This window comes from Musa acuminata, chromosome BXJ1-8 (assembly GCF_036884655.1).
Source record: "Musa acuminata AAA Group cultivar baxijiao chromosome BXJ1-8, Cavendish_Baxijiao_AAA, whole genome shotgun sequence".
Classification (NCBI taxonomy): Eukaryota; Viridiplantae; Streptophyta; class Magnoliopsida; order Zingiberales; family Musaceae; genus Musa; species Musa acuminata.
Genome location: NC_088334.1, coordinates 29,001,251 through 29,021,735, shown reverse-complemented (window position 1 = coordinate 29,021,735; position 20,485 = coordinate 29,001,251).

The window sequence follows — 20,485 nt, the reverse complement described above, 5'->3', positions numbered from 1 at the left end:
AGACTAAGCTCAGGCGGTGCCACCTCCTGGCTAGGGAGGTTGCACTGCCCAGTCTTGCTCGAAGACTGAGCTCAGGCAGTGCCACCTCCTGGCTGGGGAGGTTGCACCTCTTTCACTATTTCAGCTCACTTGGTTTGGCTCCAAACTTGGCCCAAACTAGTCCGAACTTGGGCCTAATTGGCCCCTACTTGGGTTATAGGATTAACACCTAATCCTAACCCTAATTAATGTGCTAACTATGATTTTAAAGACATTTTCTAAGCTATTACAAAGTTCGCAAGTCAAGACTTCTTCTGGCGAGCTTCCGGCAAACTTCCGGCGATCTTCCGATGAACTCTCGGAAACCATTCTGCGGACTCCCGGCAAGCTCCTAGACTTCACGATTTGTTCTTAGCGAGTTCCAACAAGCTTCTTCGGCAAGCTCTGATCTTTCTCGGCTAGTTCCGGTAGCATTCCCGACGAACCTTCGGACTTCCGTCGAACTCTCGAACTCGCAACAAATCCTTCGCGCTTGACTCCGACACTTTGTTTCGCTTTATGTCTTCATCGTTATCATAGTTAATCCTGCACAATTAAAACAAAACTTCGATCGAGACAATTAATCCTAAGCAATTAACCAAGTTGTCCGACATGTCATTGGTCCCTCGACGCTTCGTCCGATTCTTCGGCTCATCGTCCTCTCCTATGGCCTATTGCCCAATCGGCCAGTTGACTCCGCAACTCCGATATCCTTGGCGCAATACCCGCTCTTCTTGGCCCGATGCCCGAGTTCACAGCCCGAAGCCTTCTATCGATACGTCGACCGATCCACCGGCCCGACGTCCAATCTTCTGACATGTTCCTTCGGCACAACATGATTTTCCTGCTTTAATTGTCTCATCCTGATCAAAGCATCCTGCGTCACTCAAAACGCAGATTAAATCATAAACATATATCAAGTAGTTTCATCATCAAAATACGAGATTCAACAGTTTCATCATCAAAATTCGAGATTCAACACATGTCGCCAATAGTCTCACTCGGTTTCATCCGGAAAAGTTCGAACGAATGTAACAAAAGATTGATTTTTTACTCTTTCACTCTACTTGTGCCTTCGTGAGTCACTTCGAGTGTGTACCAAATATCAAATGCGGTTTCACAAACCGAAATACGGTTGAACTCGTTTTTATCAAGTGCACAAAATAAGGCATTCATAGCCTTTGCATTAAGAGTGAAAGCCTTCTTCTCCAATTCATTCCAATCGATCATTGGAAGAGAAGACTTTGAAAATCCATTTTCGACAAGATTCTGTTAGAACCCTTGCAGATTCTAAACTTGGGGTTGATCTCTTTAGGGGATCGGCCTCCTTGGAACTCTATAGGGGTTCCTCCCTCCAAGTTACTGCTCAAAGGCTGCATAAAAGATTCATCTATTGCTTAAGAAAAGAGAAGGAATACATGGCTATTTATAGGGCTTCTAAACCCTAACTCCTAATAGGACTCCTACTTAAGACTCTTACTTCTAACCAACTCCTAATAGGACTCCTACTCAAGACTCCTATTCCCTTACAACTCCTAATTCTTCTCTAAGAAAAAACCTCCTACATGAATGCCCCTCACAATTAGGACTCTCCTAGCTAGAGTCCTAACAGAATGTCCCTCTCAATTAGGACTCTCCTAGCTAGAGTCCTAACATTTTTACATGAATGTCCCTCTCAATTAGGACTCTCCAAGCTAGAGTCCTAACAGACCCGCCCTCTTCAAATCAGCCTTGTCCTCGAGGCTGATGATTCATGAATTCTGGAAATTTGATCTTCAAGTCGTCATAGTTCTCCCAAGTGGCATCTTCTTTTGGTAGGTTCGCCCACTGTATTAGCACTTCATTAGTGGGTCATCGTCGTTGAGTCACGATCCGTCGATCAATAATGGCACTTGGTTGGGTCTGGAGTTCTCTTTGGGTAGTCATATTTGGTGGGTGGCTTTGGGCTGTCTCCAAGCACTTGTTTAAAACTTCCGGTTGGCTGTTGGTTTGTGGGTGATATGTCATACTCCTTTTCAATTTAGTACCCTGCATATAGAATAACTTTGTCCAAAATCTGCTATTGAAGATGCAAGTAGAATTTGTCACAAGCACAATGCGTCCCTTATAGTGTAATTCTTTTGAGTCCCAATTGTAATGAGCCATGGGGCTTGGTGCTTCCTCCAATTTTTTTATAATCTTACTAGTATCTGAATCTTTCTGCCATTCCATCTTAATATCCTCAAGGAAGTCGCTGGTCGGAAGTGAAACGGTCGAAACTTCAACTTGCTCGGGTAGCTGTGAAAGTGCATCTGCAAGAACATTCTCTTTCCCCTTTTTGTAAGTTATTTCAAAATCAAATCCAAGAAGTTTTGTTACCCATTTTTGCTGCTCGAGGGAAGATATCTTCTGCTCCAAGAGATATTTTAGGCTTTTATGGTCGGTCTTGATTTGAAAGTATCGCCTGATCAAGTACAATCTCCACCTCATTGCTGCGCGCACAATGGCGAGCATCTCCTTATCATATGTTGACATATTTTGATCGGAGGGAGATAATGCCTTGCTAGTGTATGTGAGTGGTCGACCATCTTGCATGAGAATGGCTCCAATTCTGACTCCAGATGTGTCGACCTCAATAATGAAAGGTCGATTGAAATCTAGTAGTGTTAGCACCGGCGTCGTCGTCATGGCTGCCTTAAGTTTGTCGAAGGCAGCGGAGGCTCTGTCCAACCATTGGAAGATATCTTTTTCTAGTAAGGAAGTAAGTGGTTCACTGATCTTTCCATAGTTTTTCACGAACTTGCGGTAGTAGCCTGTTAAACCCAGAAAGCCATATAGCAATTTTATGTTTCTTGGGGTCGGCCAGTTTTGCATTGCTCCAATTTTGAAGGGGTCCACCGTCACACCTTCCTCTGATATGATATGCCCAAGATATCCCACCTTTTGTTGAAGAAAGTAAAAATTTCTAGTGGCCATTGTGTGTTCGAAAGGCGATTTTCGGTATGACTTCTTCGTACACTCGTATTTGATAATACCCGGATCAAAGGTCCATCTTTGTGAAGATTTATGCTCCCTTTCATATAGCAATTCATCTAGTACTGGAATAGGGTATTTATCCTTGATGGTTATGCCATTGAGTGCTCGATAATCAATGCATATTCGCCATGTTCCATCCTTCTTGTGTACAAGTAGCACCGGTGAAGAGTAGTGGTTGCAACTCGGTCGAATAACTCCTGTTTCGAGCATCTCTTTTATAATCCTTTCTATTTCATCCTTTGGAGATGTAGATACTGATATGGCCAAGTATTTGCTGAAGATTTGCCTGGAAGAATCGTTATACAATGATCATGCCGACGGGTGAGAGGTAGGTTGCACGGTTCGTCAAATATATTTGAAAATTCAGCAAGCAAAGGAAGTCGATTTGGATCTTCAAATTCCATTGGCTCTTCCTTAGTTTGCTGCTCAAGTTGTACCAAAAAGCCGCTGCATGCTTTATGCAAAACATTCTCCATTTGTTGTGTGCAAATCGTTGTTATGTCACCCCCACGTTTCCCGTGCAATGTCACATGTTTCTCCTTACTGTAAAATTTCATAATTAGTTTCATAAAATTCCAGAAAATATCACCTAATATCGTCAACCATTTAATTCTGAGCATGGCCTCATGATTGTTAAGAGGGAGAAAGAAGAAATATGTAATTATCTCTTGGTCCTTCAGCAATAGTTTCTCCTGCGGGCGCCTACGATCACAATTCAAAATCCATCCGTCGACGACCTTAACATCAAACCTGCTGCAATTCTCAATAGGTAAGGCCATCTGGATAGTAACCTTACTATTTAGAAAGTTATTAGAACTGCCCGTGTCGATGAGAACAGTGATCGGTTGTTGTTTGAGAAGGCCTCCAACTTTCATCATTTGCGGGTTTGAGTAGCCGGCTAGTGCATGTACCGTAACTTCAGTCGGTTGTGGCTCTTCTTCTGCATCTTTTTCTTCATGTTCAAAGCTCTCTTCTGGATGTTCAATGACCTCTTCTTCTATTGGTTCAATCATAAGAAGTCTCCCTTTACTACAGCGATGCTCACGGCTCCACGGCTCGTCACAATGCCAACATAACCCCTTCGCATATCGCTCCCGAAGCTCTTCTCTTGTTAACCTCTTTGGTGTAGGGACTTGGTCGATAGTAGGGGGGGCTGAGGGCTTCAATATTACTGGTTGAGGAGCGACCCTAGTCCTCCGAGCTTCATGGTTCAATTGCTCCTCTTGATGTCGTGCGAAAGAGATGGCTGCCATAAGCGTATACGGTTGTCGCGCTTTAACTTCTCCTCGGATCTCCGGCTTCAAGCCCTTAATGAAGGTCCTCAATAGCTGTTTTTGAGACCAATCATGAGTTTGATTAGATAACCTTTCAAACCTGGTTTGATACTCCTGAATGGTAGAGGTTTGTCGGATCTTTGCTAGTTGTCCGTCAATATTCTCGTAATCGGTTGGTTTGAAGCGGATCAGCAGTCCTTCTTTGAATTGTCGCCATGAAAGGACTCCATAAGTATGTTCAAACCAGTCAAACCACTGTATAGCATCCCCTTGAAGATGTATAGCTGCAATTTTCACCATAGATGCATCCACGGTTTTATAGTACCAAAAATATCGCTCCGCGCGCGAGATCCAACCAATCGGGTCTCCTTCTTCCCATCTAGGGAAATCCACTCTCATGCATGGATAGTTGGGGTTGGTCATAGAGCTTCCCCTCTCTTGGAAGTCATATCTTTGGGCTTGGTGTGATTGGGCATAGCTCTCTCCTTGATGTGATTTCTTCGTGCTTAGTGGTCGGCCCAATCTGAGTTCGGTAAAGAGCGTCCGAATCTTATCCTCCATTCGTGCCTCCAAGGCTTCGAATTTAGCATTGATTGCCTCCTTAGATGCCATAGTATATGGCCCCAAATCAATGATGTTAAGATCTCTCTTTTGCTGTTGGGTTAAAGGCATGTATAGGTTGAGAGAAGTGATGGTCGAAAGTGTTGGTGGATTGGTGGATGTAGGCTGCGGTTTAGGCTTATTTTGTGGCTGTTTTGGGTGCAGTTTGTGCTAGTCATAAGTGCCCAGCAAGCCAATCATGTGAGTGATGGCACGTGTGACTTGATACAGAATCTTTTTGCTTATTATATTTTTGGCGTATATCACTTTATAACTATTGCATAAATGCATATGTATTGTCATGTCCTTGGATTTGTGCAATGGGAATCGGATCGTGATAAGATCACGATAATGAGATCGATTCACCTTTAAACACATATCCTAAATAATCCCGGTCATAGGTTACTCGAGAGGGACATCGTGATAACCGGATAGACTGGTGTGCTGTATACCCGTCCATATGATGGATGCAGCTGGTCTCATAGCTGCTCGTGTAGGGACACTAGGGATACAGTACAGGTGCTCATTGGAGAATGGTTTCACTGATTGATCCGCTTACGGAATGCTGGATGGTTGATGATGCCTTATTGTCAGACAACGATTCCGTAGTCCTAGTGGTGTATCTGGTTCTTAGACTTGAGACACCAAGGATGTCCTGTATGAGTGCTCCACTCTTTGATACCAGACTTATAGGTTTGGCTGTTCCCAGATCTAGTACAGTTGGTCATTGGGAGTGGTAGTCGACCTTACGAGGGCTATTGAGTGTCGATAGAGGATCATCCACTCTCGGTATCATGAGAGGAATATCCCATGTGTTCTTGCTCAGACAAATCCCTAGCCAGGGTCATTCGGGTTGAGAGAGAAAGAGTTCTCCGGGAGAATCCGATTAGAGCGAGACTCGAGTAGAAACCGTATGGGTCTGACAACACCATGCTCGATATACGGTCTCTGGGATATTAGATGGATGAGGGACTATAGGTACATGGTAACTGAGGACAGACAGGTCCAATGGATTGGATTCCCCTGTATCGTCTGGGGACTACGGCGTAGTGGCCTAGTACTTCCGTAGTCGATGAGTCGAGTGAATTATTACAGAGATAATAATTCACTTAGTTAGAAGGAGTTCTGACAGGTATGACTCACGGCCAGCTCGATATTGGGCCTAGAGGGTCACACACATATGGTAGGCATTGCGATGAGTAGAGGTTCGGATATGAGATATCCGACGGAGCCCTTGTCTTATTGGATGCAGATCCAATACCCACTAGGGAAAGGACCCATTAGGGTTTTGACACGGGATCTCTATAAATAGGAGGGATTCACAGCCTCATAGGCTAGAGTCTTTGCTTGCCCTTCCTATTCTCCTCTCCCTCTCCACCTCAGAGTAGGCCTGGAGTTTTGAGGAGCGTCGTCGCAACCCTGCTGTGTGGATCACCGCTAGAGAGGAGGACGCTTGACCTCCTTCACCCTCTCCTGAGGATCTGCAAGGAAATAGGGATATACGATCTCCCTAGGTAACACAATCTCTATACGCAGTTTTGTGTTTTGCGGATTTTGCGCACCAATCTTCGCACGACGACGAACATCTTTTTGGGAATCGGGGATTTTTGTTTTCTTGTTCTTCCGCTGCGCATATGATGTCGCCCCCCCATGATTTCCCAACAGTGGTATCAGAGCCAGGTTGTTCGTGCGAATGATTGGTTTTTGAACTGCGTGTGTTGTGTTTAGGAAGAATATTGACGTCAAAATCGTTGACGCAAAAGCGAGGAAGGGCAGCTACAGTTGCTGCCCTCGATCTGCATGCCTGCAGCCAGCCGCAGCCAGGCAGCACAGCGCCGGCGCATGCGCAAGCGCTGTGCCTGCAGCAGCCGACCGGCGGTCTGCTTGCAGCAGGCTTGCTGCTGGCGGGGCTGGCAACCCACGAGCAGAGGCGCCGCAGGGCAGCGGCGCCTGTCGCCGAAAGAAAGCGGCGCCTGCCGCCGCAGGGCAGCGACGCGCGACGCCTGCAGCCGCTGCTCCCGCGGGCGAAACCCCCCCACAGGGGCGGCCGCCCGGCGGGACAGCACCGCCTGCGGAGGCAGCGGCGCCCGAAGGGGGAGCCCACCCGCAGCGGCATCGCCGCCAGCGGGCGTGCCGCCCGCAGGCGAGGGCAGCGCCCCGCCCCTCGCCGCACAGGCCGCCGCCAGCAGGGTGGCGGCGGCAGCAGCAGCAGCAGTAAGAGGGAATTAGGGTTTTATGGGAAAAAGATAGTTTTGCCCCTCGGAATTTAAGAAATTCCAGTTTCTATCTTTTGTCCAAATTACGAAAATACCCTTAGGAATTGAGAAATTCCCTACATGTCCCTGATTTCAGAAAAATATTAATTAATTAAAAGGTTTAGTTGATTATTATTATTTTGTATTATCTAGTAGTCCTACATGATGATGATTATTTATACATGTGATGTATGATGTGTGGACGGATGATCATGGACCGTGTGATGTGTGTACTTGTGATTATTATTATTGAGGTCTGCGAACCTCCATTATATTTCTCGTTTATTGTCGGGCCTGCGTGCCTATGATTAAGTTGTAATCACACGAGGAGGCGCAGCGGGAGCGTGGAAGCCATAGCGGGACCCACGAGACGGACGATCGTGATGCATGGAGATGCATCAAGATGTCGACAGAACCAACGAGGACGAGATGGACGATCACAAGGCATGGAGATGCACCGTTGCACACATAGATCTTGATGTGAGTGATTAGGCCTACTGGCTCGGGCCTAATCATATTAGGTTGTGGTCCATGATCATCTGGTGTGATTGCTTATACACATACTAGATATGTATATATATTTGCATGCGATGTAGATATATATTAAATATGTACATGTGTGACATGTCATAATAGGAGACCAAATCATAGAAACATCTCTCGATAATATTAAGTCGATAAACGTGAGGCAATTAGATTGACCCACGTGGCCTTCCATCGTTATGAGTAGGAACCGAATCCCGGTGTAGGTTGAGTTGGTCGAGTCCCTCGAGACTCACCTATATCGCGATTCGCTATCTTGCTTACGACATAGAGATGTCACCGGTGACCTGAGGGCATGATATGCTTGGTCGAGTCCCTCGAGGGTATATCATCAAATCAGACTCATCTTGTAACGAAGGTGTTGACTTAACCGAGCATCATGGTTGGTCGAGTCCCTCGAGGCCATAGTGATTCGGAGGCCGAACAGGACGGGAATCACAAGGAGTTGTGATCGGCAAGAGTTGTCTACCTTTTAGGCTTAGTGTGATTGGTCGAGTCCCTCGAGGTTACACTAAGACGCTGATTGGATCCTGATCCCCACTAGAAGTCTGCCGGAGACTTCCGTTTCACGTGCTGAGGGTGTCGCGTGACTCGTTAGTAAAATAGTGGGAGCATATTAAGATAGAAGTCCATATCTTGATAGTTTATTTCTTGCAAAATCTGCATGTTATTCATTTTTGCTACATCTTTATTTTCAGAAAATGTCGCTTTCAAATCCCTTACGTGGCATACTTGATGTCAACCGCCTCACTGGTCCAAATTATACGGATTGGCTCCGTAACTTGAGAATTGTTCTCACAGCGGAGAAAATCGTGTACGTCCTTGATACAGTGATGCCTACGCCCGAAGAAGGGGCAAGCGAGGATGAGATCGCTCGCTATGTGAAGTACATTGATGACTCCACTCTTGCTCAGTGCTATATGTTGGGCTCTATGACTCCAGAGTTACAGAGACAACATGAAAAGATGGATGCCAGATCCATTCTCCTACATGTCCGTAAATTGTTTGAGGAACAGGGAAGGACTCAACGATATGAGATATCCAAGAGCCTTTTCCGCGCTAGGATGACTGAGGGGACACCGGTTCAGAACCATGTCCTAAAGATGATTGAGTGGATAGAGAAACTCACAGGTCTAGGAATGGTCCTAGAGGATAACTTGTGTGTGGACATTGTGCTTCAGTCCCTACCAGATTCCTTTTCACAGTTCATAATGAATTTTAATATGAACAAGCTTAAGGTGACTCTCCTAGAGCTCCTCAATATGTTGAGGGAGGCAGAGAGTACTATTAAGAAAGAGAAGCCAGTTCTCTACACTGGTGAGACCAGAAAGAAAAGGAAAGCAGAAAGGTCCCTTAAGAAGGGAAAGGGCAATGGCAAACAAGGTAAAGCAAAGGTTGCTAAGAAAGACCCAACAAAGGACAAAGGCCAGTGCTTCCACTGTGGTAAAGATGGGCACTGGAAGAGAAACTGCAAAGAGTACCTTGCAGAAAGGGCGAAACAAAAGCTTGATGAAGCTTTAGGTACATTCATGATCAGTCTCCATTTGTTAGAATCTTATGATAACACATGGGTATTGGATACCGGTAGTGCTTATCATATATGCAATTCGTTGTAGGTTCTGGCAAGGCCTAGGAGACTTGAGAGAGGCGAGATGGACCTCAAGATGGGTAATGGAGCAAAAGTTGCTGTAGTAGCTGTTGGCGAGGTCGCCTTACATCTGCCTAGTGGAGCTTTTAATGCATTAGATGCATGTTATTTTGTTCCTTCTATTATCAAAAACATTATCTCCATTTCATGTTTAACAGTTAGTGGATATAAATTTGTTTTTGAGAACAATGGTTGTTCAATATTATTAGATGATAAGATCATCACGAAAGGAACATTGCATAATGGTTTATTTATGTTAGACACTACTCCACATATCATGAATGTAAATGTGTCTAAAAGGAAACGAGATGAGTTGAACAGTGCATACCTGTGGCATTGTAGGCTAGGTCACATCCATGAAAGAAGGATTCAAAAGTTGCTAAATGATGGATATCTAGATCCATTCGACTATGTGTCATATGCAACTTGTGAGCCTTGCATTCGTGGAAAACTGACCAACTCTCCATTTAGTGGAACTGGAGAGAGAGCCACTGAGTTGTTGGAACTCATACATAGTGATGTATGTGGACCCATGTCAACTCATGCCATTGGAGGTTACTCCTACTTCATTACATTTACTGATGATTTCTCAAGGTATGGATATGTGTACTTAATGAAGTACAAGTCCGAGGCCTTTGAGAAATTCAGAAAGTATAAGAATGAGGTAGAGAACCAGACTGGAAAGAGTATCAAAACTCTTCGATCAGATCGAGGAGGTGAGTACTTAAGTACAGAGTTTACTCAGTTCCTCAAGGACCATGGGATATTATCCCAATGGACACCTCCTTACACACCTCAGCTCAATGGTGACTCTGAAAGGAGAAATCATACTTTATTAGATATGGTACGGTCCATGATGAGTTTCGCTGACCTACCCATCTCATTCTGGGGATATGCCCTAGAAACCGCAGCTTACCTTCTGAACAGAGTTCCAACTAAGTCGGTAGTGTCTACACCATATGAGATATGGAAAGGGAAGAAGCCTGATCTTAAAGTAGTTAAGATTTGGGGCTGCTCTGCCCATGTTAAAAGACACAACCCCGATAAGTTAGAATCAAGGACAGGGCGATGTAAATTTGTGGGATACCCCAAGGAAACTTGTGGGTATTACTTCTATCATCTCGAGGACCAAAAGGTCTTTGTAGCTAAGAGAGCAGTGTTCCTTGAGAAGGAACACATTCTTGACGGAGACAGTGGGAGAATGATAGAATTGAGCAAGGTTGGAGAACCAAGCTCAAGCACCACTCTACAGCCCGAGTCTGTTCAGGTATCTAATACACAAGTTTCAACTTTACGCAGGTCTGATAGAGTATCCCATCCTCCTGAGAGATATGTGGGACATATTAGAGCAGAGGATGTAGAGGATATTGATCCTCAGACCTACGAGGAGGCTATTATGAGTATAGACTCCGGGAAGTGGAAAGAAGCCATGAATTCTGAGATGGATTCTATGTACTCAAATAAGGTTTGGAACCTAGTTGATGCACCCGAAGGTATTGTACCCATCGGTTGCAAGTGGATCTTTAAGAAAAAGATCGGAGTAGATGGAAAGGTAGAGACCTATAAAGCAAGGCTAGTGGCTAAGGGGTATCGTCAAAGGCAAGGTGTTGACTACGACGAAACTTTCTCACCCGTAGCAATGCTAAAATCCATCAGAATTCTATTGGCTATTGCAGAACACTATGATTATGAGATCTGGCAGATGGATGTGAAAACCGCATTCCTCAACGGGAACCTGGAGGAGGAGGTGTATATGATGCAACCTGAGGGATTCGTGTCCAAGAACTGCCCAGATAAGGTGTGTAGGTTGCTTAGATCCATTTATGGACTAAAGCAAGCTTCCCGAAGTTGGAACATAAGATTTGATGAGGCAATCAGATCTTATGACTTCGTTAAGAACGAAGATGAGCCTTGTGTATACAGAAAGGTAAGTGGGAGCGCTATTAGCTTTTTGGTGTTATATGTGGATGACATCCTCATCATTGGGAATGACATAGGAATGCTATCCACAATAAAGGCTTGGTTATCTAGACACTTCTCCATGAAGGACTTAGGAGAAGCATCTTATATCTTGGGGATTAGAATCTATAGAGATAGATCCAAAAGGATGCTTGGCTTGTCCCAGTCCAGGTACATAGAAACTATTGTCAAAAGGTTTGGCATGGAAAATTCCAAAAGAGGTCTCATACCGATGAGACATGGGATATCGCTTTCTACGAGTATGTCCCCAAAGACTCCAGAAGAAAGGGCGAACATGGATATGATACCTTATGCCTCAGCAATAGGGTCTATCATGTATGCCATGCTATGTACTAGGCCTGATATAGCGCATGCTCTGAGTGTCACGAGCAGGTATCAGGCGGATCCAAGCTTGGAGCACTGGAAAGCAGTAAAGTGTATCCTTAAGTACTTGAGAAGGACTAAGGATCTTTTACTAGTATATGGAGGTAATAGCCTTAAGGTTGAAGGCTACACTTACTCAAGTTTTCAGTCTGATGTCGATGATAGCAAGTCGAATTCAGGGTATGTGTACACCTTGAATGGAGGAGCAGTGTGCTGGAAGAGTTCCAAGCAAGATACCACTGCTGACTCGACCACAGAGGCGGAGTACATTGCTTCATCGGATGCAGCAAAGGAGGGAGTCTGGGTGAAGAAGTTCATCACAGATTTAGGAGTCGATACAGATAGCGACAAGTCGAATTCCTTATATTGCGACAACTATGGGGTGATTACTCAATTAAGGGAACCCGGGTCTCAACAGAAGTGTTCTGAGGAGGTTCCAGCTTATAAGAGAGATCGTAACCCGAGGAGATGTAGCAGTGGAAAGAGTTCCATCCGAAGGTAACATTGCAGATCCACTGACAAAGTCGTTGTCTCAGATTGTCTATGAGCGTCACAGGAGTCTGATGGGGATCAGACACATAGGTGATTGGCTTTAGGTCAAGTGGGAGATTGCTAGTCATAAGTGCCCAGCAAGCCAATCACGTGAGTGATGGCACGTGTGACTTGATACAGAATCTTTTTGCTTATTATATTTTTGGCGTATATCACTTTATAACTATTGCATAAATGCATATGTATTGTGATGTCCTTGGATTTGTGCAATGGGAATCGGATCGTGATGAGATCACGATAATGAGATCGATTCACCTTTAAACACATATCCTAAATAATCCCGGTCATAGGTTACTCGAGAGGGACATCGTGATAACCGGATAGACTGGTGTGCTGTATACCCGTCCATATGATGGATGCAGCTGGTCTCATAGCTGCTCGTGTAGGGACACTAGGGATACAGTACAGGTGCTCATTGGAGAATGGTTTCACTGATTGATCCGCTTACGGAATGCTGGATGGTTGATGATGCCTTATTGTCAGACAACGATTCCGTAGTCCTAGTGGTGTATCTGGTTCTTAGACTTGAGACACCAAGGATGTCCTGTATGAGTGCTCCACTCTTTGATACCAGACTTATAGGTTTGGCTGTTCCCAGATCTAGTACAACTGGTCATTGGGAGTGGTAGTCGACCTTACGAGGGCTATTGAGTGTCGATAGAGGATCATCCACTCTCGGTATCATGAGAGGAATATCCCATGTGTTCTTGCTCAGACAAATCCCTGGCCAGGGTCATTCGGGTTGAGAGAGAAAGAGTTCTCCGGGAGAATCCGATTAGAGCGAGACTCGAGTAGAAACCGTATGGGTCTGACAACACCATGCTCGATATACGGTCTCTGGGATATTAGATGGATGAGGGACTATAGGTACATTGTAACTGAGGACAAACAGGTCCAATGGATTGGATTCCCCTGTATCGTCTGGGGACTACGGCGTAGTGGCCTAGTACTTCCGTAGTCGATGAGTCGAGTGAATTATTACAGAGATAATAATTCACTTAGTTAGAAGGAGTTCTGACAGGTATGACTCACGGCCAGCTCGATATTGGGCCTAGAGGGTCACACACATATGGTAGGCATTGCGATGAGTAGAGGTTCGGATATGAGATATCCGACGGAGCCCTTGTCTTATTGGATGCAGATCCAATACCCACTAGGGAAAGGACCCATTAGGGTTTTGACACGGGATCTCTATAAATAGGAGGGATTCACAGCCTCATAGGCTAGAGTCTTTGCTTGCCCTTCCTATTCTCCTCTCCCTCTCCACCTCAGAGTAGGCCTGGAGTTTTGAGGAGCGTCGTCGCAACCCTGCTGTGTGGATCACCGCTAGAGAGGAGGACGCTTGACCTCCTTCACCCTCTCCTGAGGATCTGCAAGGAAACAGGGATATACGATCTCCCTAGGTAACACAATCTCTATACGCAGTTTTGTGTTTTGCGGATTTTGCGCACCAATCTTCGCACGACGACGAACATCTTTTTGGGAATCGGGGATTTTTGTTTTCTTGTTCTTCCGCTGCGCATATGATGTCGCCCCCCCATGATTTCCCAACAGTTTGAGGGTGTGGTTTGGTAGAGTTTTAGGGCTGTGGATGAAAGTTTTGGATCTGTGGTAGATGGTAGCAAAGGTTTGACAGAAATCCGTGGAAGTTGCAGTAAGTATGTGCTGTCTTGTAAGAGTAGAATTGTCGTCGAAGAAACAACGGTTTCTCGACGTAATTTCCACCAAAAACTTGAGAGAATTGAGGAGGGAATTGATAGTAAAATCACAGTTTATATGACAGCAAGGATATCTAATTTAATCAAGAAAATTTCGGCAGTATAACAGCAAGGAAATTGGTGCAAATTGCAATTGCAGAATTATCGTCGAAAAATTTCAGCGGGTTACGATGAAAATTTGCAGCAACATAAAATCATTTTTAGAGATGAATTTCTTAATAGATCAATCTTAGATAGAAGCCAAGATGATCTATGAAGTGTATAAGAAATTTCATTCAAAAAAGATTGCAAATAGATGGGTTAAGGCAACGATATGCAGCTGAAATTTTCTGTAGCATAGATTTTCAAGTGCAGCAGATTGGACATAAAAGATCAGTAGTTTATATTGAGAATTTTTCGATGAAACCAAAGGGAAATCTACTGTTAGGAAGTGTCAAAGATATCATAAAAATTTCGTAGAAATTTGGATAGAAAAAGCATAGTAGCAAGATCAAACAGATGGTGCTATGTGGCTTGAATTCTGCAATTCAAGTGCAGCAGATTGGACATAAAAGATCAGTAGTTTATATTGAGAATTTTTTGATGAAACTAAAGGAAAATCCACTGTTAAGAAGTGTCAAAGATGTCATAAAAATTTCGTAAAATTTGGATAGAAAAAGCACAATAGCAAGATCAAATAGATGGTGCTATGCGGCTGGAATTCTGCAATGTATCTTTCGTCGTAGAGATGAAAACTTTGTGACGAAAAGTTTATGCAGCAATATAGGAACGATTTTTCTTTTTTTTGGATTTTCGAATAAGGATAACTAAATTGCAGCAGCAGTAAGGTAGGAAACCAGAACCTGTTGCAATTCACGGGGAGATCAAAGGATGATCCGTGGTGGTGGAGATGATGACGGAATTCGGTGACGATCTTTTAAGCAATTGTGGTAATTGCTTTGGATGGTTGTAGAGGGTTGATGGATGGCTGTGGAAGGGCAGTGAGACGCCAAGAACGCTGCTCTGATACCAGGTGTTAGAACCCTTGCAGATTCTAAACTTGGGGTTGATCTCTTTAGGGGATCGGCCTCCTTGGAACTCTATAGGGGTTCCTCCCTCCAAGTTGCTGCTCAAAGGCTGTAGAAAAGATTCATCTATTGCTTAAGAAAAGAGAAGGAATACATGGCTATTTATAGGGCTTCTAAACCCTAACTCCTAATAGGACTCTTACTTAAGACTCTTACTTCTAACCAACTCCTAATAGGACTCCTACTCAAGACTCCTATTCCCTTACAACTCCTAATTCTTCTCTAAGAAAAAACCTCCTACATGAATGCCCCTCATAATTAGGACTCTCCTAGCTAGAGTCCTAACAGAATGTCCCTCTCAATTAGGACTCTCCTAGCTAGAGTCCTAACATTTTTACATGAATGTCCCTCTCAATTAGGACTCTCCAAGCTAGAGTCCTAACAGATTCTAAAGTTCAAAATCCATAGAAATAAGAAAGATCCTCATTCGGATCTTCCAATAGGTGTAGTCCGTCCCGTTGAACATGGGTGGACGTGTAATAGAATGGCCCTCTTGGTTTCCGGCGTATGCCATCTCTCTTGGGTTTTAATCCGTTTGAGAGTTAACCCCGCTCTGATACCAATTGTTTGGATCAAGAGCACTAAGAGGGGGGGGGGGGGGGGGGTGAATTAGTGCAGCGGAAATCTTTCACGATAAAAAAAAAAACATTCGAATGATAAAAGCGATTTTGGTGTGAAAGCCGATTCTAAGATTACTTTAACTTAAGATCAAGCAAGATGACGTTAAAGTAAATCTATAAAGGTAGTTTGCAGTTATGATGAAAATCAGAATATAAGCGCAAACTGAAATACGACGTTCGTACGATAAAAGCGATTTCGGTATGAAAGTCGATTCGTAAACCACTTTAACTTGAGATGAAGCGAGATGCAGTTAAAGCAAAGATATAAAGGCAGTTTGCAGTTATGATGGAAATCAGAACGTAAGCACAAACTGAAATATGATGTTCGTACGATAAAACTGATTTGCGTCTAAACGCCAATTTGGAAAGCACTGAACTTTGAAACACGTTCGTAAAAGCACAGATGGCAGTAAGCTATTGAGGAGGTTTGCAGTAAAGATAAGATGCTCAAAGTAAATGCAAACCGAAATTTAGAGTCGTTCGGTCAATCTTGACCTACTCCACTTTTGGCTTCCTCCACCGACGAGGTCACCGACGTCAACTAGGGGCCTTTCTTCAATAGGCGAAGGCCAACCACCCTTTTACAGTTTCACTCCTTTTGACGGGCTTAGGAGACAACCCTTACAGAATTTCCTTTCCTCTCTTAACAGATTAGAACTTGGAAGAAAAGAGGAAGAAGAACTTTCAACTAATACAACACTTTTGAGCTCTAAAAATCACAAAGTATAATTAGAATTTTGGTGGTTTCTAGGTGCCCTTTCAGTGCTGAAAGGGTGGGGTATTTATAGGCCCCAACCCAGTTTGAATTTAGAGCTCAAAACTGTCAATTCCCAGAATTTCGGGATCTGGCGGTTGCACCGCCCAACTGGGGCGGTTGCACCGCCTGGCAGATCTCGAAGACTGAGCCTCTAGGCAGTACCACCTCCTGTCAGGGGCGGTTGCACCTCCTGCCAGAGCTCGAAGACCGAGCTCAAGCGGTGCCACCGCCTGACTGAGGCGGTTGCGCCGCTCAGCTAGAGCTCGGAGACCGAGCCCAAGCGGTGCCACCTCTGTCAGGGGCGGTTGCACCTCCTGCCAGAGCTCAAAGACTGAGCTCAGGCGGTGCCACCGCCTGACTGAGACGGTTGAACCGCCTGGCAGAAATTAGGGTCCGAATGGGTTGATCCATTCGGCCCAATTTGGGTTTTTCAAGGGCCCAATTGCTCCAAGATTAAGTTAATGGGATCACCTCTCATTTCCAACTTAATCATTGTGCTAACTATGATATTTCCTAAGATATTTACTGCAACTTGCTCCGGTGCGTCAATCGCTTCTTCCGGCGAACTTTCGTCGATTATCCGATGAACCCTCGGTGATGCTCCTATGGACTTCCGGCAAACTCTTGGACTTGCGACGATCCACTTGGCGAGTTCCGACGAGCTTCTTTGGCAAGCTCATGGACTTCTCGGATTTGTTCCCACAGAACCTCCGACGACTGTCCGAACTTCCGTCGAACTAACGAACTCCCAATGTGATCATTGTCTTGACTCCGGCGCAACTCCTACTGCATATCTTATTTTCATCGTAGTTAATCCTGCACATTTATCTCAACATATAGATCAGATAACAAATGAGAATTGACTTCATCATCAAAATCCGAGATTCAATACAAAAGCTATTAACACTCCTATGAGCACCTCCACTAAGTTAGAAGTTGATGAGAGTGGAGAAAGCTTCGATCAAAAAACTTATAGGGGTATGATAGGAAGTTTACTTTACCTCACTACAGCTAGACTAGATATCATGTTCAGTGTAGGATTATGTGCTAGGTTTCAATCGAACCCTAAGATATCTCATCTCAAAGCGGTTAAAAGACTATTTAGATATCTTAAAGGTACCATAAATCTAGGATTATGGTATCCAAAATCTAAAAATTTTGAGTTAATTGCTTATGCTGATGCGGATTTTGCTGGGTGTGGACTAGATAGAAAAAGCACATCAGGAACATGTCAATTTTTAGGACATTCCCTTATTTCCTGGTCATCAAAGAAACAAAACTCGGTTGCACTATCAACAACCGAAGCTGAATATATTGCAGCTAGTGCATGCTGTGCACAAGTTGTGTGGATGAAAAACACCTTAGAAGATTATAAAGTCTATCTTAAAAACATTCCCATTAAATGTGATAACACGAGTGCAATATGTTTAACAAAGAATCCCATTCACCACTCAAGAACAAAACATATTGATATTAGACATCACTTTATACGAGATCATGTTACTAATCATGATGTAATCATAGAGTTAATAGATACTAAGCATCAACTAGCTGATATTTTTACAAAACCTCTAAGTGAAGAACAATTTGATTTCATAAGAAGATAATTAGGAATGTTGATGTGTCCGAATGCATAAACTTGTTAAAATTATTATTCGGACTTTATTGATTGAATGATCAAATCACTTAATTACCATTACATGCCTAAAATAACATGTTGGAAATTAATACAAAAATTGATGTGTCCGAGTGCCACCTCCTGTCAGGGGCGGTTGCACCTCCTGCCAAAGCTCGAAGACCGAGCTCAGGCAGTGCAACCTCCTAACTGAGGCGGTTGCACCGCTCAGCCAGTGCTCGGAAACCGAGCCCAAGCGGTGCCACCTCTTGTCAGGGGAGGTTGCACCGCCCAGTCTCGCTCGGAGATTGAGCCCAGGCGGTGCCACTGCCTGGCTGGAGCGGTTGCACCTCCCAGTCTCGCTCGGAGACTGAGCCCAGGCGGTGCAACCTCCTGCCTTGGGCGGTTCAACCGCCTGGCAGAAATCAGGGTCCGAATGGGTTGATCCATTCGGCCCAATTTGGGTTTTTCAGGGGCCCAATTGCCCCAAGATTAAGTTAATGTGATCACCTCCCATTTCCAACTTAATCATTGTGCTAACTACGATATTTCTTAAGACATTTACTACAACTTGCTCCGGTGCGTCAATCGCTTCTTCCGGCGAGCTTCCGGCGAACTTCCGTCGATCATCCGATGAACCCTCGGTGATGCTCCTACGGACTTTCGGCAAACTCCTGGACTTGCGACGATCCACTTGGCGAGTTCTGACAAGCTTCTTTGGCAAGCTCATGGACTTCTCAGATTTGTTCCCGCAGAACCTCCGACGACTATCCGAACTTCCATCGAACTCTCGAACTCCCAACGTGATCATTGTCTTGACTCCAGGGCAACTCCTGCTGCATGTCTTACTTTCATCATAGTTAATCCTGCACACTTAAAACAAAACTTCGATCGAGACAATTAATCCTAAGCAATTAACCAAGTTGTCCGGCATGTCATTGGTCCCTCGACACTTCGTCCGATTCTTCGGCGCATCGTCCTCTCCTGCAGCCTATTGCCCAATCGGACAGTTGACTTCGCAACTCCGATATCTTTGGCATAATACCCGCTCTTCTTGGCCCGATGCCCGAGTCCACGGCCCGAAGCCTTCTGTCGATATGTCGACCGATCCACCGGCCCGTCGTCCAATCTTCTGACATATTCCTCCGGCACAACATGATTTTCCTACTTTAATTGTCTCATCTTGATCAAAGCATCCTGCGTCACTTAAAACGCATATTAAATCATAAACAAATATCAAGTAGTTTCATCATCAAAATACGAGATTCAACAATTTGGGCATAACATTAATGATGCTAAGAGATTAAAATTTTTATGCATTTATCACTTCATGCATTAAATCAATATTTTGATCATGATACCAACCATTCATCATTTCTCCCGTGCATGATACTAAAGCATTGTTGTTACCAAACATTAAATCAACATTTTTAAGCATTTATCACTTCATTATTGTTGGTACCAAACATTCATCATTTATTTTGTCCCCCTTTTTCATAAGCAAAAAGGTGAATCATTCAACAACGCAGGTGTTTGAAAGTATGTCAAGTAAGTTTTACACCAATTTATCCAAACTAGCAAAACCATCTTCCTTAATATCCAAGCTTGTAAGTTTTGCCTTTCTTAGTAATATGCTTCTTTCTCCTCTTTTGTCATTGTAAACAAGAAAAGAGAAGAGGGGAATAATACATAACAAAACTCAAGTCATAAATTATCAAGATGTCAAGTAGCATATCATGGTTTATTAGAACAAGTCTCCTTTTTAGTGAATAGCAAAAAGAATTGTAGGAGAGCAAGATATCAATTCAATCATCTAAAATCTTCAATCATCAAAATCATTTTCATAATTCTAGAGATTCAAAATATAAATAGATTCATCAATCTCTTTTTAAAAAAGTGATAAGATAGTGAAAGAGAAATTTTCAATGATGCATTCCCATTTTAGTTGTTTCAATTCATGTGATTGATTTCATACAAGCATGCCCAAATTTTTATTTTTTATTTTTGTCAAAACCAAAATATGCATCATTGTTTCAAAGCAAAGTTCATCATCACAAAGATCATCATGCATAATTTCGAAATATAAACTCATTAAGCATGATTTCAAATCATCACTATATTATTTCATCAAGCATGATTTCATAAAGCGTTTTTAATCAAAATCATTTTATTTGTTGTAGTAATGTATTTTCCTTCTTTGCATCAATGATTCAATCATATCAAGAGATATACAAATCATAAATACAAAAGAATCATGTCATGAAAGATATAAGAACAAAAGTGTAATACGTAATTCTGAAACATAAGATTTTAAATCATTATACATCATTAAATCATCAAGTATGATTTCATTAAACATAAAATATTTTTAAATGAAATCGAAAAGCAATACGAAAATCATTAAGATACATATTATTGCTTCTTAAAAACATACATAAATTAATCTTATTAGATGTACAA